This window comes from Alligator sinensis, unplaced genomic scaffold, assembly GCF_000455745.1.
Source record: "Alligator sinensis unplaced genomic scaffold, ASM45574v1 scaffold567_1, whole genome shotgun sequence".
Taxonomy (NCBI): domain Eukaryota; kingdom Metazoa; phylum Chordata; order Crocodylia; family Alligatoridae; genus Alligator; species Alligator sinensis.
The window spans coordinates 825165-850246 of NW_005842049.1; the positions used below are offsets into that span (position 1 = coordinate 825165).

Here is a 25082-nt window from a genome sequence, read left to right on the forward strand (position 1 = left end):
CACAAACACCCTTCATCAGGCATTGGAGAAAAGATTGTAAAAGTTCTCCTGGGTAGAAATGAAAGTTCATATTTCATAGGATTTCACAGAGCATGCAATTAAAGAACTTTTTTTGCAAAAATCATGTTGGTCTAATAAAAGATACCATCTCTACTATGAGTCCCGATTGCCTTTTCGGCCAATATATATTGGTTGTACCAATATAGCTACAACCTGGATACCTGGTCTCAAATAGGATTTTACCCTGAGGTAGCTATGTCAATGTAAGAACACAACCATTTTTTTCCCCCAAAAAAGATAATGGCTAGGTATAGACATTTAGGGAGGTTAGGGGAGGTTTTATTGTGTTAAAAATGGTTACTTGATCTAACTTAGTTTGACCAGGTGTGAGCCTAGTTAGGTGGATCTAACTGCAAACTGTTCAGAAGTTCAGGACAGTTAGATTGGTCTAAAAATGGCTGACCCAATCTAAGATAACCCTACCTCTGAAGTTACTGATCTCTGAGCCAACTTAGATTGGGTTGGCTATGTTTAGACTGATCAAACTGTCCTGAACTTCTGTTCCCAGAGAACCTCAGGGCTGGGAAAGCCCAGCTGCTGGCCCAAGTCTTGAGGCTGAGCTTTTCCTACACTTCAATGTCACTAGGCTACTTTTAGCTCCCCCAGCCATTGATTCCAGCTCGAGATGAACACTGACCCTCCTTGGACCAGCCAGCTCTCCCACAAGGCCACCAAGCCCACCGTCCCACAAGCCTAAGGTTACCATACATCCTTGTTTTCCCAGACATGCCCTCTTTTTTGTCCCCCTGTCCTTGAGTCTGGGCAGGTTTTTAAAATGCAAGCAAATGTCCAGCATTTTGCTCTGCCTCTGCTTTTCCCAGGCACAAGCAGCTTGGATGCTTGGGGCTGGAAGCAGTGGGCAAGGTGATTGGCTATTGGGGGTCATGTGCTCTGTGCTCAGGCCCCAGGAAGCTGTTTCCAGGTAACAGTGTGTGTGAGCGCATGTGGGAGCTTAGTGGGCAGCAGGGCTGGTGGGGGGCAAAGGGCGGAAGGACAGGAGTGAGGGGCACTGGCAATACTGGTTGGGGTAGGGGCTACAGGTTGAGAGTGAGGGGCACCGACAGGGCTGTGGGGGCAGGGGCTGTGGTTCAGGAGCGAGGAGCACTGGCAGGGCTGCAGGGGGCAGGGGCTTAGGAGTGAGGGACAGAGGCAGGGCACAGGCATATCACTGCCACCTCCCCCCCTCCGCCCCTCCCTCACAAAGGTGTCTTCTTCTTTGATCCTGGAAATATGGTAACCCTAGACAAGCCACTCCTGTTGTTGGTTTACTGGCATTTACCAGTGCTGGGGACCAAGCAAGTAAGTTTGGGTAGAGAGAGTCATGGGCAGGATTGGGGGGGCGGGGGTTGTTGTCCATCTGGGGGTAGAGGGCCTGGGGATCTAAAAATATCCGCCAGTCCAAGGGAGTGGGGAAGAGAGTCTTCCATTTTCCCAAGCCCCACCACAGACCCCAGGAGCCCCCCCCCAGACACTCCCCCCCCCCGCCCCCCTCCCCTGATCCCCACCATGGACCCCACTTGCCCCCTTATCTCCCCCATGGACCCTGTGTGCCCCCCAATTCCACTGACTACTCCCCCTAGAGCTTGCTTGCCCACCCAATCCCCCAACTCTGTTGCACTCCTCCCATCCCAATTTACCTTAGATTAGGTGGCCATTTTTAACTTGATCTAACCTCCCCCTAACCTCCCTGAACATTTGTATGCACCTACTGTGTGCAAAAGCTGGAAAGTGGGTCATGATGGTGGGATCTATATGCATGCTCTTACCCTGTGCTAAATGAAAGCTTAACCTTTTCTAATTGAAGGGTTTAAACTTTATAACCCTTGAGGTCTTTTGCAGCTCTGTTGTTGCCTATACATGTGCTCTCAGCTGAGGAGGGGTGGTGTTTTAATTAGAGTGGCTCCTGGACAGCCGCTCTAGTTAAAATGCTGCAGTGTATTCAGTACCCAATGTTTCAAAATGGCCATGTGAGCACTTTAAATAAAGCTCATTCAATGAGTTTTAGTTAAAGGGTCCCTGGTGCCACTTTGAAATGTGGGTTGCTGAATACACATGATGCTGCAGCACTCTGGAGCATTCACATTTGAATGCTCCCTCAGACCCAGTAAATTGAGTCTGCTCTGATGTGTTTGAATTAGAATATGTTGGAGCATGTGTATAGGCACCCTATGATACCATAATTAAGGCCTGGTTTAAATCACAGGCCTAGCTTCTGTTATCCTGGCATTCCCCCCATGCGTCCCCCTGCTGCTGATTGGTGGAGGGGCTGCATTGGCCTCGCTCCATGCTCCTGGTGGCTTGGAGGTGAAAACTACTGTTTTAAATATGCCACGTTTTTTGCCTCCCTCTGCTTGCTGCTGACTGGTTGGAAGGCAAAAACCGTGGCATATTTAAAACTGCATTTCTACCTTCCGGCCATCAAAAGCAAGCAGTGAGTGGCGGGGTCAATGGAGCCCCTCCTGACTGGCAGGGAGGCATATTGGGGACAATGCCAAGATTAAAGATGCTGCTGTGGCATGAGCTGGTCCCACAATTTAAACCAGGCCCTAACTAACTGAGGGATAAGTGACAACAAGGAAAGAGCACATACATGGGCAGTTACTGAGAGACAGCTAGAACACAGGAACACCTTGCTCCCCTTCACTCTTTGATAACTTGTTTAGGTGTCCAGGTCCTGAGTCTGTGTCTATGTATAGTTTATAATTATATGGATTTAGTGGTATTAAAATCAGTGCATCGCAAAACGAAAATTTATGTGTATAAATGCCCAAAGTGATTTTAGTTGCATGTCTTTGATAGTTGTAGCTAAACTACAGGAGGTGCAAAATTTGAGACGTACTGCCTAGACTGAGCTGTGCCATTCCCATTGGTATCAAGAGAATTTCAGATTTCAGACTAGCAGCATTTCAAGGTCTTTACTTTTCTGGGTGAAATGTCTCCCATAATTGTTAAACTAACAGGACTTTCTTTTATTTGCTTTGATAAGATCTGAGCTGAAGAGTCATCAAGGATTTAACATTACAATTCAAGGTCACTGGAAAGTATGCCGAAACTCTTCTCCCCTCACTTTTTTCAGCAACACCTAAAGTAACAAAATTTCCCCTCAAATCCTCTGGTGTTGATGGAAAGCTACTTAAGTTCAGGCTAGCAGAATGAGTGTTCTGTCAAGTGTTAAGCATAGCTTTCCAGGTTGGAAAATAACAGTCCCATATCAGTTTGGTCTGCAATTGAAATAGGAGCTAAGAGTATTCAAAAGCAACAATAAGGGGTAGTAGAAAATGAAATTAATGATTTTCAGATCACTTAGATAAGATAGGGAAGTGTTGAAAGAGGGAAAAAAAAAGTTAAGACAGTTAACGTACACAGGCTTGCATGGTAAATGAGTAGTGTAAGGATCAGGGAATTCAATTTGTGTTTTTTTCCAGTGATCCAGTCAGTTCATGGTCACAACCTGTAAATTTAAAATTCAGACCCCATGGATGTGTTGCTGAAAATTGGGTGCTGATAATGGCAGGTTTTGGTATTGCAAGGCTTCACTAGAAAATCCACGTTTGCCTTTTCAGTCCTCTTAACTTTAAAATTTCAAAGCTCTTATGCAGCTGCACCAGGAAATAAGGCAGATAAAATACTGCTTTTTTTCTGCAGCTCAGTTAGTGACTTGGGCTTTCAGTCATCTCTGAGAAATGAATGGGAAGAATAAAGGAACTGTGGAGCAGAGTGGCTTGGCTCTATTCCTTGCTAGCCTGAATAGCTGTTGGGGGAAAAAAAGGATAAATGAACTCACACCCTCTCTGGAACTAGGAAGGTGAGGAGGACAGCATGACTGTAAGGCCCCATGCAGGTGTTATGTTTCTACTGGGAGACTTGCCACTGATAGTAAATGCAAGCACACAAACACTCACCGGTTTCTCCCGGAAGAGAATGGTGCTTCCAGGAGCTTGCCAATGTTAGAGTTATAAGGAGTCTAAAAGAGGGCACCCTTCAGAAGTTGCATTAAAAAAAACAAAAAAAGAAGGGCAAATCCAAATGCTTGTGATGATGATTTTCTTTGTGATATTTTCCAAGTTACTAAAGACTAGATTTTTAAAAGCTTTTAGGAATCCTTAGGTGCTTGAAAACCCTTACAAATTTGTCTTTTAATATCCCCAAGCTTTATTTTTTTCCAGTTGCAAAGTGAGGACAATAACCTTTACCTACTTCTTAAAAGAGGTGAAGATAAATAATGTTTCTCATCACCCTTGCTTGCAAAATCATTTTCCATTTTTTCTGTAAAAAAAAGATTCCTCTGGGGTTTTTTGCATTTCATGGAAAACAGCCAAACTCGGTGCAAAGCAACAAGATGACAAAAAAATGGTGAAATTGCAAAATATTTTGTGCATGAAAAATACTTCAACTGTTTGATGCAAAAACTGAAAGAGATTGTGTGTCTGCTAGAAGGAAAAAGGTAAACTAAAAATTGTTCTTGTGTTTGTTTGTTTTGTTTGGTTTGTTTTTTGGGGTTTTTTTGGCCCTCAATACAGTTTTGAAAAGTACTGTACCCATAACTAATAGAAATAATGGGGCACTTGTAATTTCCTTCAACCTGGAATTCAAACAGTTTTAACTCTATTGTGATTGTTATATAAATTAGACTGTTAAGTACAAAAACTTTGTGTTTTTTTAACTAAAATAAATAGGCTTGAATGGCTCTGTTAATATAGCAGATGGAATATCCAGTTATTTTGTTAGCTTATTATTAGCAATTGGCAAATCTTTGGTTTAGAGATTAGTATAGATAAACAATCAAAAGCACATATATTTGGACCCTTCTTGGTGGTCTCAGTATCTGCAAAGAGAGTTGAATAGGATAGGGGCTGAGCTATTTTTGCTGCTTCATGGGTGGTTCCCTCCATACTAGAGTTGAGACATGCTCTTGGGGAAGTCAGGGGAAATTCTTTCTTTCACTACCCAGCCTGTATCAGGTGCAGTTGAAAAGTAGTTTTCTAGTTCATAGACTTCCAAACCAATATGTTTTACAGTGATAGTGTGAGATAATTGTTAAAAAAATCCGGTATAGTTTTTTGGGGTACAGAAGGAAAGGTATCATGTAATATAACCAACCTATGGTCATTGCATTCAGTTGCGAGTACAACACACCCATAATATTATTGATGAGGGTTCAAAAGAAAGTAAATAAAATAAAATACTTAGCTGCTGGAATGGTTGAATTAGGGCTTGATTGTCTGGGTTACTCAGGACTTAATTTTTTCCTTTCTTTCCTGTCAAAAATTGATAATCAAAATATTTCAACCAGCTGTACTATTGATCATGATGGCTGTAATCTAGTAAATCACTTAAGTATACACTTAACTATAAGCACCTGAGTTGTTCTTTTTACTAGGACACAATGGTCACTTTCTCATTTCTCAACTAGTCTTCTATTTTATGGGACCAAGCATGACAGGCCTCCAAACATCATATTGCCAATCCTTGGAAACATCCTGCCTGCTGCTACCCTCTTTTTCCCAATTACAAAATATTCTAGATAGACCCAGATATTAAAAATGTAGATGTCAAGAAATGTAGGGCATTTATACATGCACTCTGGGGGATGGGGCGGGGGTACTTTAATTAGAGCAGCTCCAAGAACCATTCTAATTAAATCACATGGAATATCTCATGTATTAGCACTCCCTAGCTGAAAAATTGGGGGGGGGGGCACTTTAAGTAAAGCTCATTCAATGCTCTTTAGTTAAAGTGCCCCCACTGCCATTTTTCAGCATGTGGTTGCTGATACACAAGACGCAGGAGTCTAATGTGTCACAACCCAAAGGGTGTGATTTTTGTTTTTGTGTGTGCTTCGGCACTGCTAAATTGTCCCCGCTAAATTGCAGCTTCCTTGCCCGGTGGAGTTTTCTGCTGCAAAAGAGAACCCCGGTGCAAGGGAGAATTTCCCGCCAATTTGAAGCTTTCTTTGCAGGGTGCATTTCTTTGTTGCAGCACAGAAATGCTCGTTGCAAAGAGTTCCCACCATTTGTATGCTAATTCGAGTCCCATTATTGGCCAGTTCTAAATTATTCACACGTGGCGGCTAGTGATTGGCTTGCTAGCCGTATAAGAGGCTTGAGTGGTTTCCGCCCAAGTTGGAGGACTCCACGAACAAGGGAGGAGGAGACTTCACGCTGTGTGAAGATCTCTAAGCGCTGCGGATCCTTACGGACCCAGTGCATTTCAAGCAGGCAACAGGGGTCTGATCAACCTCTAGCCTCTCCCCGTCGCCGATAGATTCCTAGACGTATCCCCTCCCGCGCGCAACGAACCGGACCCACGGAGCCTAGCAAACTTCGTGTAGCAGAAGGACCCACGGAGCCTAGCAAACTTCATGTGAGTCCTTGCCGGACGACTCCAGAGCTCTTCTACCCGGGTTCGAGTCCTGCAGGTTTATTTTCCCGTCGCCGAAACCCTTTGCGACGTACCCTCGTATTTTCATCTTCCCGTAGCCGGAACCCTATGTGACGTACCCTCGTGCCCTGCAGGTTCGAGTTTTGTTTTCTTTTCTCTCTGTAACCGCAACTTAAGCAAGTTTTCCAGCCTACACCACTGCCATCTCGGTGTAAGTAAAGAATCTTTTAAAACTACCGCTACGCGTCCGTGCCTAATTCCAGCTCGAAGGCCTTCCCTCTCCGCCCCGGTGTGCCCGGGCTGCTGGCCACAGCCCGCGTGCAGCGTGAAAAGGGCTTGGGTCGCTCCCGGCCCGCACATAATGGAGTGCAGTAATTACCACGTTCCAGGAAACTCAATTAATTGAGTCTGCTCCAACCTACTGTAATAACATACAGCCTTGCTGCTTGTATAGAAGTGCCATTAGGCACTGAGTTTAGAAATGACCTACAGCCAGAAAGGAAGTTGCCATAAGACAATGTTGGGGGCCATGAGGGGAGCCAGTGCCTTGTTAAGATTATTGGCAAGGTCTGTTGCTTTAATTTATTCTCATTTCTTGCTGTTCTAATTGAGGGCTAGCAGCAGAACTTTATTGGACTATGGAAAAATGGGATTGAATTGTGGGTTTCACTGTGGAATACCAGACCTTATAGATGTTTAATTAAAAAAAATATATTCTGGTGAATGACAAAAGTAAGGTTGCCAAAACCCATGTATGATAAAACAGCATACTGGCTGTCATTACTCATGCCAGTGAAAGTTTAAACTGCTCTACCTTTAATGTGAGCATTTTGATTTATTTATTTACACTACTGAGTTAGCCTATCCACGCCTTGTTTCTAAACCACAATTTTTAATAAAAATAAATTAAAATGGTTTTGTGAACCACTGAAATAACTGGCTGATGCAACCCATCTGGAATTCATTTCATTTCATATGAGTGGCTTTGTGTCACTGCTGTCTCATTTGACATAGAAAAGCACAAAAAAATAACATTGACACAAGGATATAGTTATGTTTATTCTTAAAGTAGGGGATTTTTTTCCTTTATTTTCAAAGTAGCGTCTTTTGGACTGGCACACTTCAGTGCTTTTTGGAATAAAAATATCAGTAGCAGACTTGCTAGTGGGCACTTGCCTCATCTGTGGGCTTCTCCAGATTAGCTCTTGGTCCCCAAGTTGCTCCTCAGTCAATCCACACCAATACAACATAGTATTCAAACAAATAAAACAAGCAAATAAAACCTGCCCCATTCTGGACATAGGGAGGGGTCCCAGTGTTTCTGCTCTTTGCACGGTAGTCTGGCCCCTCTGTGCTGCCAGCGTGTCAGCCCACAATCTACCTCTGGCAACAGTTCCTTCATCATTGGCGATGCATAGGGGGTGCACATGCACACCTGAGTGTGGCGGCGCACGCCCTATGAAAAGGCTCCACTGCTGCCACTCGCCATCCCCTCCCCTCACTGCCAACATCACCGGTGGTGTCTGTGAACAGTCAGCAATTGCCAGTGGCCTCTGTGGATGGTTGCAGACCCCTGATTGGCACTCGCCACCCCACCCCCTGCAGCCGACAACGTTACCGCCACTGTGCTCCCACTACTGGCAGCACTGCCGTGCCCTCCCAGCCTCCGGGGGCATGTATCATTCATGTCTTTCATAGTTTGTTTCCTGCTGTTCTCTCTGAGGTTTTTAAGCTCCCAGTAAACCATTCCCTGATCAGCAGCCTCTCCACAGGTACAAGTATTCATTGGGCTGCCTGCCCCCCTTAAGGGAGCACACTGCCCCATTACATCTACAAAAATAAAAAGCAGTTGATTCTGTAACCTTGCCAACACTCAGAGTGAGAAACAGGAGGTGCATATGTGTGAGGACCAAAGGATCTGGCTTTAAGCAATACTTTGATACATGCTGGGCAGCATTTTTCAATTGACTGAATCATGACTGCTTCTCTTTGAATCCTTTAAAGTCAAATGGAGTCTTTCCATTGACTTTAGAGGGCATTGGAAATCCCTCAGTAAATCCATTTTAAGAAATATTTCCCAAATTATTTTGATGTTCTATAAATGATAACCCATAGTGCTGGTAGGTTTTCTGATAAGCCTGAAGTAGACTACAGCAATATGGATACTTGTAGAGTTTGTACCCTGTATTTCACAGATTATTGGATAAATGCAGTTTCCTTTGTTCAGGATATACTATTTTTTTTAGCACTGTTAATCTCAAATGAACCCCTGACTTGCTCTTCCTTCATTAAAAATATGCACGCATGAGTGCACGTGTGTATATAATTAAAAAGGACAAGTAAAGAATTGGGATGTATATGCAGCGGGGGAGAGGCTGGAAATTGATTATATAGGAAAAGCCACAAAAACTAAATGAATGCTTTGTCTTAGTTTTTAATAAAGATTTTTTTTTTATCTAGAACTTAAAAGCAGGCGAGGGATGGCTAATGGTGGAGAGAGTGAAGAAATGAAAATTCATCTGAGATGGCAGCAAATCTCAGAATTTAGTGTTTCAGGTAAAGGGAGCCAAATGACTGCCATGCTAAAATACTGAATGGAATGTCATACAACATTTTAAGAGATCTTTCAGGCTGGAACATGGAAACATATGAATGGGAAATAATAAATCGACTTTCTTATATTTAAGAAAGAGTCAAAAAGTGATCTATAGACCCTTAGCATGTAAGGTTTTAGAGAGAGAGAATGAACCTTAATAGCATGCAAGGTTTTAGAGTATTTAGGTATTTAAGCTGAAATAATCTGTTGACAAATGTGGCGCATACATTGATATATGTTGTGGATATGACATGATTACTACAGCTTCATTTGCCACAGGTTTACCATGAGCCTGGCTCTTATGGCTAGGCAGTGTGGGGTTGCTCCTGATACGGCAAAAGTTTATTAGTAGGGGGAAGGTAGGATGGAGGGGGCATTCTGGTGCCCTCTCTAAGTGTAGTACAGAGTTGATGCCCCTCTAAACATCCCACAGCTGTAATGCCTCCCCCTCAGTTAAACTACTGCTGGCAAGAGAGAGAGCCTTGGAATGAAGTTGGGGGGGTGAGGGGGTGGACGCACAACAAGTTAACCAGAATAATTTGTACCACTGTATAGTTACTCCTCATTTCCTGAGGTGTAACGTTGCGCTGGTGTGTAAAGCTGCAGGTTGTGTACCCACTTGGTTTTTGCAATGGAGTAAAGTTGATTTATTTTGTAGTGAATATGTAAGTCCATACCCTCTGTTGTGTGGGATCCAGTATGGTCACCTTGACATTAACCAATTATAAATCTATGCATAAAGAATTGTGATTTCAGCTGAGAAATAAATAGCAGGAGTAGAGTAGCCACAAGAGAACAGATAATGTTTTCACAGCAATGTCTCCAGTAATAAAATAAGAATTAGAATAAAACAGGAAATATATGCTAGAAAGATTTGTGTAAATAAACCATTTTGCAGTCTTCCTTGTGGCTTCAGCAAGTCTTGAAACCATAACAGTCTGAAAATGCTACTAGAATGTGATCAAAATGGAATATATCAGTCTTCATGCTGATCTGTCACATTTTCATGCAAACAACAGTTAGGCATAAATAGCAGGGAGCCCATTTATGTATTTATTTAGGCTGTGAGTTTTAATGTACACTATTGAGAGGTTAAGTTAGGTCCTTTGGGTTCTTTATTTATACTTTTGTATTTAGTGTCTTTAACCTCTGCGGATGTTTTCTTTACATTTACCTGATTTCAATGTAAAAGGTACCATAGAGAGTCTTTTCTGAAATGGCTACATTTTTTTTTTTGCCCCTTCTGACTTGTGGAATCTTATTTTTATTGTCTCTAGGGGAAGCAATAATATGCTAAAGAAGAATATGTTTTAATCTTTCAGACTTGGTGTATTTCATTTTTTCCTCATTCTGTTACACTTGGAACAGACTTGAAAATTCAATATGAAGAAAAGTATATGAAGAAGGCAAAAGCTGAACAGTAGACAATCGACAGAACCATATATGATTTTCATTTTCAACGCCCTGTTCTTTTATTGAATTTCATTTACAATCCCTCTTGTGGAAACAGTTTTCAAATATATTAAAATAGGTGAGAATAATATCAATATCAGTTTCCAAATATCTGTAAATTTCCCTGGGATGCAAAGTAACTCCAGTGACAATGGGATGGAATCTACTGACATTTTTAATTATAAGCTACCAATGAATATATTTCATTTTGAAAGCATTCAACTCCAATTTTAACACTATATATTTAAAAAAAAATAAAACCCTAATCTGTAAAATCCAAAGACAATGACATTCAAATATGAAATGAAAGAACATTGTTTAAGAGGAACATCCATGATGACCAATTAAAGCTCTTGGACATCTATGTGTGAGCTTGAATGCAGGCTCCATGGAGGCACAGTGTGCATAAAACTAACTATAGTATTGGGTGTTATATTACCAAGGGCTAAATTTTCAAATGTAGGTGGGTATCAAAGAGGAAGATAGGCACATAGTGAGACTTTCAACTGCATCCAAGTGAGCTGAAAGCTATGAGATAAAGCACCTAACTCTCTTGGGAACTTTTGAAAATCCTGGTAGGCACTTACCTGAAAATTTCAGTGCTTAAATCAATTAAAAATAGGGGTATCCTAAAAGATCTGTTATTCAAATTCAAGAAATACTTTTTCATTATATGGACCACGCTGCAGATTTGGCCAGATCCATTACGTGGAAGTTTCATTTTTCTCTGGAGCATGAGGTATTAGCCACTATCAAAGACAAAAAAAACCCAGACAAGATGACTGAATAATCTGACTGGTCAAGGTTATTACATTTTAATATGTTCAGTAATATTTAGGAACAATGAACTCAGTAAAGTTGAGGCAATGTGAATGGTATCTCTGCCCTCCCCCCTCCCCCTTTTTTGCATGCTCTTAATTAACCCCTTATTGTTAAACTGATCTGTTTTTTGCTTTTGTTTACTTCACTCTGGAGTATGTAAATTAAGGTATGGTGTAAGTATGCAGAGTAAATGTAGCACTCAACTAGCATGCAGCACAATGATGTAAGAGTGTGTTGGCAGGTGAAATTGGATTCCCTAGTAAGATCAATAATAATCTCAGTCATTTTGAAAATGGAAAAGGTTCCTTGATTTTCAATAATCTGTAAGCAAGATGGTCATTTATTTAGCAGTGATAACAAAACAAAACAGAAATTAAATGATCCTGGTAAGACTAGATAAAGATTAGGAAAATGAGTATTTTCATAGAACAGTTGAGAAACCGGTTCACAGAGAGATTTATTATTATGGCATACAACGTAATATATAGAGTACATTCTGGTATAAAGGTAATGCAATTATGCAAGGTTCTTCAAGAGTTCCAACATCAGGATGTAATGCAGCCCTCAGGCACTTAAGTCCCATTCACTGTAGAACAGCTGTTTATGTACTTCATGGGGGCTTCTACATGAGAAACTTAACTGTGCATTAGCATAGTTTAGTGCAAAGTAAGCATGTGCATCTACACGTGTACATGCTTACTATGCAGTAAAACTCCCTAATCCCCAGTAAATTTGCTACCTGCAAATGCAAGTAGAAAATGTACTCAAGATTAGTAACAGCACAGTAGCACTTGTGTAGCTGCCTTGCCAGGAGTAAAATCTGCTCCCAGTCAGCCATCCACCAGACGGTGGGAGATAGCTCCCTACTCCCAGGAGCTGCTTGTTGCTGTGGCCAGCTCTGCCACAGGAGCTCAGGTGGGAACTATGTCCCCTTGCCCTGGCAGCAGGGAATAGCAAGCCCCCTGCTCTGAGCTTGCGATCAGGGAGTGGGGGCTTGAAGTTCCTCATCTTCCAGCTCTGGCCCTGCTGTCATGGAGCGGGTGCTGGGAGATAAGGATCTCCACACTCACAGAACTGGGCAGGGAACAAGCCCCCCAGTCTGTTCCTGCCCCACACCCCCGGCCCTTGGCCCCAGCTCCATGCTCACTAGGCAGGGAACAAACCCCCCATTCTGTTTCCCTCTAGGTCCAAGCTCATGGAGCTGAGCAGGGAACAAGCTTCCCAGCATCTGCCAGGCATGCAGGATGGGGGCTGAACTCTCCTGGTCAGGGACAGATCCCAGCCCCATGCCCCAATCAGATGATAGAGGCACAGGGCTTAGAAAGAGCTGCAGGGGTGGGGTAGGTCTCAGCCCCCTGCCCTGATCCACTAGTGGGGAAGCTAGCAGTGAACTAGCTACTAACTGCCCCACTAGTGGATTGGGGCATGGGGCTGTGACCTGCCCCACCCCTGCAGTTCTTTCCAAAACCTCTGCCCCTGATCAGAGAGCCAGAGCCAGGTCCAGGAGCTCCCTCCTGCTGGAGTAGGGGGACATTTTCCCTGCTAGAGCAGCCTGCAGGGCCAGGAGACAGCTGTCTTCTGGCCCAGTGCTCCCTGCCAGCCTAGAGCTCCCTGCCCCCCCTCCCCAGCTGTGGCAAGGGCCCATGGCAGGGCTGCAGGAAACTTGTTGCAAAGAGCAGCAAATGTTCTGCCTCATCCTCACGTGTTAGACGCCTGCCTGAAAGCACTTCAGAGTATTTTACATCAGAATAAGTTTAGTCTAGATCAAATGCATTTGTAAACATGCCCAGTAACTACTTATGGGGCAGTTTAATAACAGTTACCTGGATTAGACCATATATTTGAGTTAGCATAAGTGCTAGTGCATTTGCCTGCAGCATGGCACTGTAAAAGGGTAGATAGTAAAGGTACAAAGTCAGGGTTGTCCAGTTTCCAAGTGCCTGGTGGCCATATGCCCCAAGGGCTGCACTAGGGCATCCTATAGCATCCCTAACCATGCACCCACACACCCCATGGATGCCCCACATGCCCATGATCCACTCCCTTGCCCGGCACTATATGCCCGTGCTCCCCCCAATTCACCCAAACCCCTGTGTCTGTGCATACTCCAGGCTCACCCTCAGTTTCCTGCACTGGCCTATTTCCCCACCCTTGGGGGACAGGCTTGAAGCAGCAGTTGGAAGAGGGATGACAGCACCTGAGACTTCAGCTGGACTCCAGAATCCATCTATTGCAGCCAAAACAATGAGAGGAGTGGTAGGAGGCAGGAGCCTTGGGGCTACAATTTAACGCATTGTGAGCCTCAGGCAGCCTGTGAACTGCTAGTTGGACAGCCCTGTATTAAGGCATATGAGTCTGAATCTTTATAAAGTAAACCTAAACCAAGTTCATCAGTGTTATTCCATGAAATTAAATAGGGTTGCAGAGGAACAACCAAAAGAAACCCTTTTTATTTACAGTAGACTATGGCTAGTCTTGGTAGACTAAGAACCTATATATGGACTAAATTCTTAGTGACGCACATTTTTCAGGAATTAGCCTTGTGCTTAAATAGGTACTTTGGTTCCATTAGGGCATATCTACACATTACTGAATTACTAAATCACTACGCAGTAATCACCTGTACTGCACCATGCACAAGGTGCTTAGTTAGATTTCACCACTACATCGCTGTAGCGGTGTGCTAAAATGAGGGAGCACACTGCTACCATGACAAAGCTGCCAATCGCTTGTAGACCTATGTGATCGTTATGTTGCCGTACTGCACCATAGATGACCCCTAAATGTAGAAAAACCTTTTGCTGAGACTACCTGAAGGACTGCAGTGCTCATGGAAGTGGGCCTTACTGCTTCATTGATTTGTGGCCCAGTTTACTGCCTTCAATAAAGCTTTATTTAGTTGGGTTTTAATTAAAAGCCTCTGAGACCTGATATCAGGGCAACTGTCCTCATGAAATATGTAGTGTTGTGCTTAAGATACTGGATAGAAATGTAGGCAATCTGCCTCCAATTCTCAATTAAGTTCACATAAGAAGTTTAGATTATAAGTAGTATACTACTTTGTTCCTCAATTCTTCATATGTAAAACTGCAGAAAATAACACATTATATGTTTTCTTCCATCCTTTGTCTGCTGTATATTCTAGTTGAATTTTAAAACTCTGAGATCCATCTTCAACATGAGTGTTGGAACCCGATGATGAAACTTGAATTGTTTTAAGTATAGTGTAGCCTAGGTACACTCAGGGGGTGTGCCCTGTTCTCCAATGGAAAGGGTGGTGGTCAGGCAGGGGCCTGGGCACCGGGGCTCTTTTAGTTCAATGCAGAGCCACACTACGGGGCTCCGGTCACTCAGCCTAAAGCCAGAGCTAACTTGAGCAGTCTCGAGCTGTTCCCAGGGCTGACTTTCCATGTGCCACCCTGCACACCGGGTGCCAATCCACATACCATCAAGGCTCAGGGGAGGTCCCAAAGGCAGTCATCTCCAGAGCTCCTCTCTCCTCACCATCCCTCATTATGTCTCTCCCCCAGTGTGTTAATCACGCTCCCCTTTTATACACTTGAGGGACTCCTACCCCAAAGATCTCCAGACCTGGCTGGGTGCAGTCTCGAACCAGGTCCCAACTGCTCCTTGCCCCCTCTCATGGGGAAAAGGGCATGGCTTGGCTTTCCCAGGGTTGCTTCTGCTTGGCAGATGGGCTCCACCAATCAGAATTGCAGAATTTTGAGCCCAGGACTCATCCGCAGCTCAAGAGGTAAGTCTGCTACAATAGAATTATGATGTGCTTAGCTATGATTGCAGGAGGTTGGACTTGAGGATTTCTGAGGTCCCTTTCAGCATGTTTCTAATTTTACCTGTGTACAATATTTAGCACACCTGTAATTGTAGTTTTATTTGTGTCCTCTAGGTGTTGCTATAATACAGATGGTAAATGAGAATAATATTGCCCTTGACACTCAGATGTGTGGCCCTTTCACACAGACTTCCACCAGTGTGACAAAAGTGTAAATTAAACCAGTCTGCATTATTTGTTACAATTTTGTTTTGGAATAAAATTAGCTAAAGTTGATTTAGCTCAAGTTTATTGCCCACCCTTAGCTAAAGTCAGTTTTGTTACTTTTATTCTAAAATAAAAGTGTACAAATGTAGTATTCCACCACTGTAATTTTATATTACAAACTGACTAATTCATACTATTTTTGTGGTGGAAGTTTGAATGTAGACTAATCCTCACTTTCACAGTAAAATTGAATGCAGAACCCTGGAGAGGAGAGACATGGTTCAAAGTAACTTTTGTATCTATTAATATTTTTTTAAATATCACAAAATCATTTGCCAAGATGATCAAAGTTGAGTTTGATTCCTGCCCTTATAATTTATTATTCTTGTGTCTCCTACATTCATCAACATGCAGGAGAAATAACACAGTTTGAGCTTTTTGATCAAGTAAGCCCATTTATCAAGCTGACGTATTGGCTACTTCACAAAAATGCATAGAGTCCATCAATAGTCTGTATAAAGATATAAATTAAAGCCAAAATTTTTATGCCACTCTGAAATATATGATTAATGAGTAACAGCTTAGCTTGATTAATCTTTGCACATTCTTAATATCTCATACATGACATTTGTAGCTAGCTGCTGCTTTTATGAGCATTCTTTTTATTTCACTCATGCACAAAAGGGAGTTAATCGTACTTCAGGTTAGTCATCTTTTTGTCACTTACCCACCACAGGATCTTGGTTTCCCAGCCATTATGGCCTCTTACCCCGTAGTATTTGGTTACCTCACTGCACAGTCCATCAGTCTTTGTATCTGTCTTTTCCTTTATGTTGGGAAATTGATTCTGCAGTCCACAGCTTCAGGAGGTGCAGTTGCTTAAAAAGTATTCAAATATAAAAAAGGCATTAATAATATATTTTCCATCTCAAAAATAAAAGCCCATTGTATTTAAGTCGACACATTTTTACCTTTGGGACCTCTATAGAGAAGTGCAGTCTCAAACAGTGGCTGAAATCCTACAGCTTTGCTTGACAAGTAAGTTCAGTTTTCAGTAGGAAAATATATAAACTTGCTTATATTTCTAGAATCAGTTAGGAGTGTGAAGGGGCAACAAGAAGCAAAGCCTGCACAGCATAGCATAGGGCCATAGCCATATGTTTCTCCTTGAAATAATATGTGTAAAAAGGGTTAAGACGAACAATATGGAACCGAGTTCCACAGATTAATCCTCAGCTCATTATCCTAAACAAAAATGTTTCTTAAATTATGTGGGTAAAGAAGAGTACTAAAAAGTGTAGATACTTTCCTGGGAGATGATAATCACCACATTCTTGCATACATGGCATTAGGGTGTTTGTAAAGATTGAATGAGCTCATTCAAGCCCCTGACTGTCTGAACTGAAGCCCATTTGCACATGGTCCCCTGTATTGCTTAGGAATCCCTTGAATCATATGTCATCTTATACAGAAGTGTGGATGTCTGCCAGTAGTTAAGTAACTGCCACTCAGAGCAGTAATAATTTATGCTTTTCCTGTAGTAAGATGCATGTCTTTCCAGGGTATCATACATTTTAATCCAGTTCCTCTCCCATTACTCCTCATGCATTTCCACAGGCAACTCCCCAACTGAAGTCTGTAAGTTAACACGTTCTTCTCTTTTGAAGATCATTTTGGTGAGAACATTTCTGTGCTGAAACTGGTCTAAAACTGGCCAGAAAACTCAGTCTCAGTTTCTCATGGCAAACTTTCAGCTGGGAGCATTAGTTTTCAGCACATATGAGAAAGTAAGTAGTAGAACCATCAGCAGAAGTGCTTATTGGTGTGCAAACTGTGCAAGCATCCAGTATAGCCATCCTAATTGCCATATAATTCAATAGGCTTCTCTGTTGTGCTAGTAGGGAGCAACTTTTCAGTAATTTTCTGTTAGATTAGTAAAAATAAGAAAAAAATCTAGTTTCTTTTTTTTGTCTTCATCCTTGCTCTTCTTCCAAGGAAGTCAGAGGGAACTTCAAATTCTCAGCATCTTTACACTTAATTAGGTCCATGTTATAGACTTAGGTGTCCAAATGTGAATTTTTCAATTTAGTTGCTATTGTAACATACCCTCAAACACCACATGGGTGTCAAAGATGAATTCTTAGAATTTATATAAGTGGGTATTGAGGGGTTAGGGTCACAGGCCAACTGGCGTGAGAAATTATAAACACATAACTGAATACAACAGAATACATACACTGGAGGTACCATAACACACAGATAGGCATTAAGGTTCATACACTTGGAATAGACATAGCAGGTGAATAAGCCTGAAGATTAATACATTGGGAATAGACATGCCAGGGGCACCAGTCGCCCAGTGGTAAAAAGCCTTCAGCAGAGATTAACCAAACAACGAGAAACACTAAAAATGGAACATCACACCAAGGGATCCCGGAGATCTCTCTCCACTCTGAGAGCTCACAAACCAGCCCCCAAGTTCCCAAACACCTGGTTACTATTTGCCTCAGACTGTACAACTGGGTCCCTCCACCGTGACCCATCAGATTGGCTCTGCTGCATAGTCAGACTCTCCCCTGCACGTCTTGCCAGTTGCAGCCTTTCAGGATCAATCCTGCTGCAACTCCTATGGTTCTGTTGCCCACTCCACCCACCGCAGCCTGCCAGGATTAGTCCTGCCACAGCCCCAGAGTCTCTGCTACTCAGCTTGCCAATCGTAGCCTCCCTCACATGCTCTTTTTCCCCAGGCATCCGTTTGTGCACCAAACCCCAGCTTCTCCCTGGGCTTCCTTCTCCTTTCCCAGGACCCTGCTGGGAAATGGAATCCAAACTGCCAATGCAGTCCATTGCATCACGATGTTGAAACTTTCTTAATTATTTTGCAGGTGTTATTCAAGAACCCCTATCAACTTTTCAATAATTTGAACATCATCTAAGCATTAAAACGATTACTTAGATGTAAATAAGACTCTTATCAGCAGTATACATTTAAACATGTTTACTGACACAGCAGTTGTACATTCTTTTAATATCATTTGCATTTTCCTTTTAGATTAGCTTTGCCACAGAGCCTTTCAACCTGTAAGTAGAAGATGGCATGCAGATGTTGTGATGTACCTATACTCTATAGGTATGTAGGTAGGCAGGAGGCCAAAGGCTAAGTGTGCCCTGCTCCTCTGAGACCAATATCCTCCCAGGAATGCAAATATTTATATTCAAATGTATCCTTAGGACCAAGTGTTTCAACACAAAACAGTCCCAAATTATCAGGACAAGGAAGAAGCAGATCATTTTAAAATGTTAATGAATAAATGGAATTCCACTCCAATTGGTTAGAAGGCATAAGTGGATGAATAACTCATCATTCTGTTGCCACCAGAATGATTCTTCTTTAATATATTAAATTGCGTTGTATTGATATTTATAAATGTTGGATTTCACTGTTGGTTTCATGTTTGCTAATTCATTCTAGAAACAAGGCACTGGGACTATTGCTACTATCTACCGATCAGAGATCCACAAATAGGGATGGAAGTAGACCGCAAAAGCAAACCCCAGGTTAGACCTACCACTGTTATGGGACAGAAAGATAGGGAATGTATTCTCCTGTAAGGAACTTTAGTTAGAGGGAATTTAACAGTATTATTTGTATAAATTGTTTTCCTTTGTCTTCACTTAGGGCTCCAAGCCTTCTCTAACTCTTCCTTCCTCCTTTCTAGTTTTTTAAACTTTGCATATATCCTTTACTGCTATATGTCTACATCAGGTGCAATAAGTGGAGTGCATGGACAGGATATGTTGTTCAAATAAAGACCTGTTTAAACTACATCTTTTTATTTATAATTCCTTAGAACATTATAATGAGTGTGCTATTTTTAATAACAAGGGGGAGAAATGGGAGATTCTAGAGTTACGAAGAAAAATGTTACAAATTAGAAAAAGCAACAAAATCTTGAAGTACTCAGTGAAAGAAAAGATCCAAAAATATTAAGTAAAACTGGTTTGATCAAAATTTGATTCAGAACCTTCCCAATATTTTGTTTCATTTTTAGATTATAATAAAATATTGAAATTGTATACTACATGCAGTATACATTAAATTAACATAATTCTGAATATACTTTGATTGCATAGATTTCATAGACATTAGGGCTGGAAGGGATCTCGGGAAATCATCGAGTCCAGCCCTTTGCCCCAGGAGCAGGAAGGCAGCAGGGGTCACAGGATCCCAGCAAGATAAACATCCAAATGTCTCTTAAAGGCATCCAGAGATGGTGCTTGCACCACCTCTGGTGGCAGTCGGTTCCAGGGCTTTGGGGTTTGGACAGTAAATAAGCTCTTCCCTATGTCCAGCCTGAAATGGTCTTGGAGGAGTTTGTGACCATTGTCATCCCTTAGGGTGCTCTGGTGAGCAGGTATTCCCTCAGATCCCAATGTACACCCTGTATATGCTTATAGGCAGCCACCAGGTCCCCCCTGAGCCTGTGCTGTTCCAGGCTGAAGAGTCCCATAGCTCTCAGCCTTTCATCATAAGGCCTGTTCTCCTGCCCTCTGATCATGCATGTGGCTCTCCTTTGGACTCTCTTAAACTTCTCCACATCCTTTTAAATTGTGGAGCCCAGAATTGGATGCAGTAGTCCAGCTGCAGCCTCACCAAGGCCAAGTACACTGGGAGGATGACATCCTGGGATTTGCTTGAGAAGCATCTATGGATGCAAGACAGAGTTTTGCTCACTTTACCAGCTGCAACATTGCATTGGTGTCTCATATTCATCTTGTGGTCAGTCACGACCCCCAAGTCTCTTTCGGCCGTGGTGCTAGCAAGCGTTGTACTGCCAAACCTATAAGTATGTTGTGGGTTTTTCTTCCCAAAGTGGAGTACCTTGCATTTTTTGGTCTTGAGCGCCATCAGGTTTTCATCCGCCCATTTTCTGAGCCTGTCAAGGTTGGTCTGGATCACCATCCTGCCCCCGGGTATGGACACTTTACCCCAAAGTTTGAGTTTACACACATTAAATATATACTTAACTAATATTAAAATAATATTTTAATGTCATGTCCAAAATTAATCAATGGTATCAAATGAAAATATTTTTATGTAGAGACGCAACATTTTGATCTTACTGAAACAAAATATTTTGCTGGTAATTGATTTTGTTTTTTAAAAATTTAATAAAAATTACTTTAATTCAGATGTTAGTACATTTTCTAATGGAATGCTGATCTTGTAATTATTTTCAAACAGTTTTATTAATGGACTAGATTGTGTCTGATAGGCACAGAATGATACCTTCTTGCTCAAGGAGTCCCATTCTTGCCTAGGAGAGAAAATACTAATTTTCTATACTAATTTATTATTAATTAGTAGGGCTGTGCAAAATGGCACTGTTCCATTTTGACTTCAGTTTCAGGGTTTGGAAGGAACAATGTTTTGTTCTGAATTTCATTTAGAGTCGAAATGGCTCTTCCGTTTCACTTCATCGAAACAGTGAGGCTGTTTCGATGCTGTTTTGACATTTTGCCCAACCATTGCTCTGGGGAAAGGAACTCAGCCTAGCTGAGCTGAGTTCCCAACTCCAGCCCCATGATTGGGCTGGGGAAACAAACTTGGCCCAGCTGAGCTGAGTTCCCAACCCCAGCTCAACCCCAGCCCATCCTCCGCACTAAGTCAGGCTGGGGATGGGAAGTCAGCCCATCCCCAGCCCAATCGAGCATGGGATTGGGAACTCAGCCCAGCTGGGCTGACTGCCCATCCCCAGCCCAATATAGTGCGGGGTATAGGAACTTAGTCCAGCTGGGCTGACCTCCCATCCCCAGCCCAATCATAGGGCTGGGGAGGGGAAGTGAGTGATCGGGCTCAGTATCTTTCCCCAGCCCAATCGCAGTTCTTCGGAGGGGAACTGAGTCTGGGCCCAGTTCCCTCCCCCTGCACTATGATTGGCTTCCCACAGCCTGGCAGTGGGAGACAGGGAGAGCCAGGGCTGCTCCCAGCTGCTGCTGAGAGTGCAGCCCTGGTTCTTCCCTTGTCTCCCACCACCTTGCTGCTGCCTGCTTTGAAACTCAAAACATCTTGAAACTTTCAAAACATTTTGATTAGCCTCATTTTGTTTTGAGGCTGTTTCGAAGCCCTTTGTTTCAATTTGATTTTGCTGTTTTGAGCTCAAAACAAGTCAAAACAGTGTTGAATCGAAACAGCCGGCAAAATTTTGCACAGCCTTATTAATTAGTACTAAAAAAGTCTTTTTTTTTACTTAAAGTAGGATGTTACTTAACAATGTAGCAGTATGGGAAATAATTTCTGTTTGTATACTGCCTGGAATGATATTTAGTAGTAGGTACAGCAACACAGTTGTTAACATTTCCTATCAGTATTCTAAGCAGACTGATATTATTAAAATGAAATACTTTAGGATAAAAAAGGCAGAGACCTCAACAAAATGCTATTCAGATCAGCCCCTACTTAATTTCACAAGGTATATTTTTATACAAGAAAGCAAAATTCTGTAAGTCTACAAGAAAGGCAGCCTTTCCCTTTTCAACTAACATGTATGAACAAAAAGGCAGCTGTTTTCGTTCTTTTAATTCTGTATGGCATTTCTTATACAGGTACAGTGATAGAACTAGCAAGAGATTGGTCTTTTCCTTCCAATGTGGAGACTATGGAGTTAAAAAATAATATAAACTGTGTGTCTGGTTATTTCTCAGTCAAAGGGAATATCAGTTACTGTACATTAATTAAACATTCACAGCATTAAATTTTGAGCAATAGAAACAAGCATGGCTTACAGCTGTGCAAGGCTTAAACTGAGGTAAGTTTGACAGTTTATTTAGTCCCAGCAGAAATATCCCTGCAGAAATAATATTCTTAAAATACACTTTCCTACAAGACTTTATTGGTTCAAAGGCACTTGTGCCATCATGTGTGTTTGATTTTTAAATGTGACATGAAAAATCCTTCTTAATATCCTTTGATGATTTCCCTTTTTCTATTTGCCCTGTGATTTAGATAGCAGTCTCACTTTTAAATTCTTACTCTATTATAGCTTCTCATAGGCCAGCTTCTGTGGTTGCCTGGAGCATGTTGATTTTCGTAGGGCTACACAGAAAGGCAAAGTGCACCTGTGCTAATGTTTTAATAGATTTTAGGCCTTTAAGGTATATATAACACTAGACCTCTAGTGAATCTTTGACATCAGGAGCTGAACCTTCAATCTCATTCATAAAAGTTATAAAACTATTGTTGGAGCTAAAAGGTGCAGCCTGTTATTTTAAAGTAATAAGCTAATTAAATAAACTAAATGAATGTACTGTATACATTCTGTGTACATACTGTGTACAGTGAATACGTAACTGGTTGGACCATTGTGCTCAAAGAGTAGTCATCAACGGCTCAACATCTGGTTGGAAGGAGGTATCAAGTGGGGTTGCACAGGGGTCTGTCCTAGATCTGGTATCTTAATATCTTCATTAATGGCTTGGATGATGGGATCAAAGACAGGCTTAGCAAATTTGCAGATGATGCCAAGTTGGGTGGAGTGTCTTGCAGATAAAAGAGGGTTGGATTATGATCTGGTATGACCTGGATAGATGAGAAAAATGGTTTACAATCAACCAGATGAAATTCAGCAATGACAAATGTAACTTCCTGCATTTGGATGGAATAATTGCATGCACAAATGCACAAGTACAGACTGGGGAGTGACTGTTTAGACTGCAGAGCTGTGAATAACCTGGTTACAATAAACCATTAGCTGAATATGAGCCAGCAGCATACTCTTGTTGCAAAAAGAAGCTAACAATATGTTGGGTTACATTAACAGAAGTGTCACTTGTAAATCAAGGAAAGTGATTATTCCACTCTGTTCCATACTGAAGTCCAGTTTTGGGCCCTGTGCTTCAAAAAGGGTGTGGACAGATTGGAGAGAGTTGAGCACAGAGCGACAAAAAAGTTTAGGGGCCCAGGAAGCATGACTTAGAAGGAAAGGCTAAAGGAGCTAGGGTTATTTAGCCTGGGAAGAGAAGAGTGAGTGGGAAATTTGGTGACAACCTTGGGATGCCTGAAGGGTGATCATGATCATAGAGAGACTGGAAATGGGCTTTTCTTTGTAGCTGTATGGTCAGGAAGCAATGGTCTCAAGATTCAGCAGAGGGAAACTAGGTTGGAGATTAGGAGAAAATTTCTGAATTTGAAGACGGTCAAGTATTGGAACAGGCTATCTAGAGAAGTTGTCTTTGGAAATGGTCAAGAGCCGTTTGGGCAGACACTTGGCTGGGATGGTTCAGTCAGGGATGATTCTGCCTTGAGCCAGGGGACTGGACTAGGTGAATGTTTGAGGTCCTTTCCAGGTCTACTTTCCTGTAATCACATAAAGGCCATGGCAGATTCATAAATATCACTTTGGTTACTCTGCAGGGAGTGGAGACAGAAAGTCATGCTGGTTTAGCAAAGTTTTCGTGTATTATAAAATTGTTTGCCGGATCTTTTGGTTGAAGGAGGCCTACACAACACACTGAAATGAGCATGGTATTTTCCTGTTTCTGAAGCTGGTCAGTGCTGTATGTAAGCTTGTGTAAATAAATATGACTTCATTTATGTTAATAGACCTATGCCAAATTAAACCACTTGCAACTGTAGCCTCTTGCTTAGAGAAAATAGAGTGGAACTGTATGGGATGTTGATAATGGGCAGCCAAACCACATTAACATTAAGCTCTGTAGTTTTTGCAGCAGACCATGTCCTTATACCAGTTCCATGGAACTCCTCAGGGGTGAGGCTCTCAAGCCATGTGCACACCTGTCCCTTACCCACCAACCCACCCACCCACTCCAGGTTATACATGTCAAACCTGGCAATGTGGTAGTGAAACCTGTTGAGAACATCTCACTTCTGCTCTAAAGCATGCTGGGCACACAAGTCTCAAGAGTGACTATAGGAGAAGTGCTACAAAAACAGTGCAGGTATATCTTAGGGAGACAAAACAATATAGGCTCCAGTTCATGTTCACCTGGACTAATGGAGTGTGTTTTCATTGAACATTAAATCCATACTAACTTTTAGACTGATGTACATCTCAGGATTTTCATTTTGATTTCCAAGGTTCAAAAGAAATCCAACTAGTAGGAGAAATGGATGTGGGTGGTGAGTCCATGTGTATCAACATAGAACAAAACATTAACAGGAACCTTTTTTCATGAGACTTTTTGGAACTTTACAGCAATCATCCAGTCATGATCCCCCTTCTTTTATATTTTAAAACTCTCAGACCTAATAATGTAAAACAGGAAATAAGGTAAATATTTAACTTAAAGAGCTTCCTTTCATGTCTTAATTATACTTTACTGGCTTGAAGTAGGGTACAAATATTTAAAGAAGCAGAACATGGTTCAAAGGGCTGTCATTTACAGTACAGTATGCAGACATATAAATGATTGTCAGTGGAATATATTCTAGAAGAGGAAGCTAGAATTACTTGAAACTATGGATGCATTGATTAGTTCAAAGCATATTATAATCTTAAGTGAACCAATAAAATGACAAACTAGCTCCCGGTCCTGGTTATTTTACTATAGTTCCACATACGGTCCCAATAATAATATGAAACAAACAACAGATAAATAAACACAAAGTTAAAAATACCTCATTTTTCCAAAGGACATTTCCCTCCTTTCCTTCTGACACTCCACCCCCTCCAAAACCACAAGATGAATTTTTCACTGTGTCCAGAAGGTCAACAGATACTGAACATTATAAACCAAATGCAATCTAAATTC

General features: G+C 41.9%; 1 protein-coding gene across 1 annotated transcript in view; it reads left to right on the top strand.

Annotated features, from left to right (window-relative positions):
* SEMA3E (semaphorin 3E) overlaps positions 1-25082 on the top strand; it is a 330917-nt gene that overhangs the window by 185760 nt on the left and 120075 nt on the right. The gene's annotated exons all lie outside the window — the stretch shown is intronic.